Here is a 5442-nt window from a genome sequence, read left to right as displayed (position 1 = left end):
TCTGGATATATAAACATTTGTCTCAACTTTTACATGTGTCCTGTGACTAAATTAAAAACATCTGAAAGGTTGAGAAGCAAATACTTAGGCCCTGCCTGATTATCATATCTTAATGTTGCTATCTTCAGTAGATAGCGCATGATTAGCAATGCACATACTGCATTAATTTGACTCAGAATTATATTTAAACTTGAATTATTTCACTTTTAATTGGTCAAGATATGCTAAGAAAGACTGAATATCATGTAAAATGATCTTTTAAAACAATATTTGCTCCCTTAAGAGATCACACCACTAAATCAGGTCCAACCCTATTTGACTGAAGAAATAACAACCAGTGTTTATATTCGATGACCATACCAGGTGCATTTTAATGGAAAAAAAGTTTGAAATGAAGGCTGATGTACCCATTTTTTGGTGATAGTTGTGCTCTTTGGATGTTTTTCTTATCATCCAAGCATAAAATAATAAAAAATATTACAATTTTGACATTTTAGGAAGATTTGTTAGTTCCATGCACCAAATGACGTCACAGCATAGAGGCGCTGAGATGTAGGCTTTGGTATGGTTTACATCATGTTCAATGCACCACTGCGAAAAATCGAGCCACTCAACTACCAAAATAATGGTGGTTTTAGGGTAGAATTTATCACAATCTTTTAGAAAATTTTTGTTTTCAATGCCCTAGCACGTTCTAACCACGAGAAAATGAGGATTTCTTAGGTACCTCTTAACACATAAAAGAATAGGAACTTGATTTAGTGATGTGACCCCTTAATTAAGACCGAGTTCGGTTAGGCCTGTCAGTTGCAGTAAAGTCTGATTTCAATTTTGTGGGTTTTTTTTTCAGTTGTGTGACCATCATGGTATCATGGATGGAGTAAAAGAAGGCACCCTTCAAGCATTTTTGACTATTTACAAGCAAGATTAATCAAGAAAACAGCAAACAAGAAAAGCCTTTAAAAAGGGATGCTGGGTTTCATTAGTAATTTCAACTACACGGCATTGCCTATTTGACAACAGATCTGGATATATAAACATTTGTCTCAACTTTTACATGTGTCCTGTGACTAAATTAAAAACATCTGAAAGGTTGAGAAGCAAATACTTAGGCCCTGCCTGATTATCATATCTTAATGTTGCTATCTTCAGTAGATAGCGCATGATTAGCAATGCACATACTGCATTAATTTGACTCAGAATTATATTTAAACTTGAATTATTTCACTTTTAATTGGTCAAGATATGCTAAGAAAGACTGAATATCATGTAAAGTGATCTTTTAAAACAATATTTGCTCCCTTAAAAGATCACACCACTAAATCAGGTCCAACCCTATCTGACTGAAGAAATAACAACCAGTGTTTATATTCGCTGACCATACCAGGTGCATTTTAATGGAAAAAACAGTTTGAAATGAAGGCTGATGTACCCATTTTTTGGTGATAGTTGTGCTCTTTGGATGATTTTCTTATCATCCAAGCATAAAATAATAAAAAATATTACAATTCTGATATTTTAGGAAGATTTTTTAGTTCCATGCACCAAATGACGTCACAGCATAGAGGCGCTGAGATGTAGGCTTTGGTATGGTTTACATCATGTTCAATGCACCACTGCGAAAAATCGAGCCACTCAACTACCAAAATAATGGTGGTTTTAGGGTAGAATATATCACAATCTTTTAGAAATTTTTTGTTTTCAATGCCCTAGCATGTTCTAACCACGAGAAAATGACGATTTCTTAGGTACCTCTTAAAACATAAAAGAATAGGAACTTGATTTAGTGATGTGACCCCTTAATTAAGACCGAGTTCGGTTAGGCCTGTCAGTTGCAGTAAAGTCTGATTTCAATTTTGTGTGGTTTTTTTTTTCAGTTGTGTGACCATCATGGTATCATGGATGGAGTAAAAGAAGGCACCCTTCAAGCATTTTTGACTATGTACAAGCAAGATTAATCAAGAAAACAGCAAACAAGAAAAGCCTTTAAAAAAGGATGCTGGGTTACATTAGTAATTTCAACTACATGGCATTGCCTACTTGACAATAGATCTGGATATATAAACATTTGTCTCAACTTTTACATGTGTCCTGTGACTAAATTAAAAACATCTGAAAGGTTGAGAAGCAAAAACTTAGGCCCTGCCTGATTATCATATCTTAATGTTGCTATCTTCAGTAGATAGCGCATGATTAGCAATGCACATACTGCATTAATTTGACTCAGAATTATATTTAAACTTGAATTATTTCACTTTTAATTGGTCAAGATATGCTAAGAAAGACTGAATATCATGTAAACTGATCTTTTTAAACAATGTTTGCTCCCTTAAGAGATCACACCACTAAATCAGGTCCAACCCTATCTGACTGAAGAAATAACAACCAGTGTTTTTATTCGCTGACCATACCAGGTGCATTTTAATGGAAAAAAAGTTTGAAATGAAGGCTGATGTGCCCATTTTTTGGTGATAGTTGTGCTCTTTGGATGTTTTTCTTATCATCCAAGCATAAAATAATAAAAAAATATTACAATTCTGACATTTTAGGAAGATTTGTTAGTTCCATGCACCAAATGACGTCACAGCATAGAGGCGCTGAGATGTAGGCTTTGGTATGGTTTCCATCATGTTCAATGCACCACTGCGAAAAATCGAGCCACTCAACTACCAAAATAATGGTGGTTTTAGGGTAGAATATATCACAATCTTTTAGAAATTTTTTGTTTTCAATGCCCTAGCACGTTCTAACCACGAGAAAATGACGATTTCTTAGGTACCTCTTAACACATAAAAAGAACAGGAACTTGATTTAGTGATGTGACCCCTTAATTAAGACCGAGTTCAGTTAGGCCTGTCAGTTGCAGTAAAGTCTGATTTCAATTTTGTGTGGTTTTTTTTTCAGTTGTGTGACCATCATGGTATCATGGATGGAGTAAAAGAAGGCACCCTTCAAGCATTTTTGACTATGTACAAGCAAGATTAATCAAGAAAACAGCAACCAATAAAAGCCGTTAAAAAGGATGCTGGGTTACATTAGTAATTTCAACTACATGGCATTGCCTACTTGACAATAGATCTGGATATATAAACATTTGTCTCAACTTTTACATGTGTCCTGTGACTAAATTAAAAACATCTGAAAGGTTGAGAAGCAAAAACTTAGGCCCTGCCTGATTATCATATCTTAATGTTGCTATCTTCAGTAGATAGCGCATGATTAGCAATGCACATACTGCATTAATTTGACTCAGAATTATATTTAAACTTGAATTATTTCACTTTTAATTGGTCAATATATGCTAAGAAAGACTGAATATCATGTAAACTGATCTTTTTAAACAATATTTGCTCCCTTAAGAGATCACACCACTAAATCAGGTCCAACCCTATCTGACTGAAGAAATAACAACCAGTGTTTTTATTCGCTGACCATACCAGGTGCATTTTAATGGAAAAAAGTTTGAAATGAAGGCTGATGTGCCCATTTTTGGTGATAGTTGTGCTCTTTGGATGTTTTTCTTATCATCCAAGCATAAAATAATAAAAAATATTACAATTCTGACATTTTAGGAAGATTTGTTAGTTCCATGCACCAAATGACGTCACAGCATAGAGGCGCTGAGATGTAGGCTTTGGTATGGTTTCCATCATGTTCATGCACCACTGCGAAAATCGAGCCACTCAACTACCAAAATAATGGTGGTTTTAGGGTAGAATATATCACAATCTTTTAGAAATTTTTGTTTTCAATGCCCTAGCACGTTCTAACCACGAGAAAATGACGATTTCTTAGGTACCTCTTAACACATAAAAGAATAGGAACTTGATTTAGTGATGTGACCCCTTAATTAAGACCGAGTTCAGTTAGGCCTGTCAGTTGCAGTAAAGTCTGATTTCAATTTTGTGTGGTTTTTTTTTTTCAGTTGTGTGACCATCATGGTATCATGGATGGAGTAAAAGAAGGCACCCTTCAAGCATTTTTGACTATGTACAAGCAAGATTAATCAAGAAAACAGCAAACAAGAAAAGCCTTTAAAAAGGATGCTGGGTTTCATTAGTAATTTCAACTACATGGCATTGCCTACTTGACAATAGATCTGGATATATAAACATTTGTCTCAACTTTTACATGTGTCCTGTGACTAAATTAAAACATCTGAAAGGTTGAGAAGCAAAAACTTAGGCCCTGCCTGATTATCATATCTTAATGTTGCTATCTTCAGTAGATAGCGCATGATTAGCAATGCACATACTGCATTAATTTGACTCAGAATTATATTTAAACTTGAATTATTTCACTTTTAATTGGTCAAGATATGCTAAGAAAGACTGAATATCATGTAAAATGATCTTTTAAAACAATATTTGCTCCCTTAAGAGATCACACCACTAAATCAGGTCCAACCCTATCTGACTGAAGAAATAACAACCAGTGTTTATATTCGATGACCATACCAGGTGCATTTTAATGGAAAAAAAAGTTTGAAATGAAGGCTGATGTACCCATTTTTTGGTGATAGTTGTGCTCTTTGGATGTTTTTCTTATCATCCAAGCATAAAATAATAAAAAATATTACAATTTTGACATTTTAGGAAGATTTGTTAGTTCCATGCACCAAATGACGTCACAGCATAGAGGCGCTGAGATGTAGGCTTTGGTATGGTTTACATCATGTTCAATGCACCACTGCGAAAAATCGAGCCACTCAACTACCAAAATAATGGTGGTTTTAGGGTAGAATTTATCACAATCTTTTAGAAATTTTTTGTTTTCAATGCCCTAGCACGTTCTAACCACGAGAAAATGAGGATTTCTTAGGTACCTCTTAACACATAAAAGAATAGGAACTTGATTTAGTGATGTGACCCCTTAATTAAGACCGAGTTCGGTTAGGCCTGTCAGTTGCAGTAAAGTCTGATTTCAATTTTGTGGTTTTTTTTTTTTTTCAGTTGTGTGACCATCATGGTATCATGGATGGAGTAAAAGAAGGCACCCTTCAAGCATTTTTGACTATTTACAAGCAAGATTAATCAAGAAAACAGCAAACAAGAAAAGCCTTTAAAAAGGGATGCTGGGTTTCATTAGTAATTTCAACTACACGGCATTGCCTATTTGACAACAGATCTGGATATATAAACATTTGTCTCAACTTTTACATGTGTCCTGTGACTAAATTAAAAACATCTGAAAGGTTGAGAAGCAAAAACTTAGGCCCTGCCTGATTATCATATCTTAATGTTGCTATCTGCAGTAGATAGCGCATGATTAGCAATGCACATACTGCATTAATTTGACTCAGAATTATATTTAAACTTGAATTATTTCACTTTTAATTGGTCAAGATATGCTAAGAAAGACTGAATATCATGTAAAATGATCTTTTAAAACAATATTTGCTCCCTTAAAAGATCACACCACTAAATCAGGTCCAACCCTATC

Source organism: Amphiura filiformis, chromosome 16, assembly GCF_039555335.1.
Source record: "Amphiura filiformis chromosome 16, Afil_fr2py, whole genome shotgun sequence".
In the NCBI taxonomy this organism is placed as follows: domain Eukaryota; kingdom Metazoa; phylum Echinodermata; class Ophiuroidea; order Amphilepidida; family Amphiuridae; genus Amphiura; species Amphiura filiformis.
Note: the sequence above shows the minus strand (reverse complement) of the source record.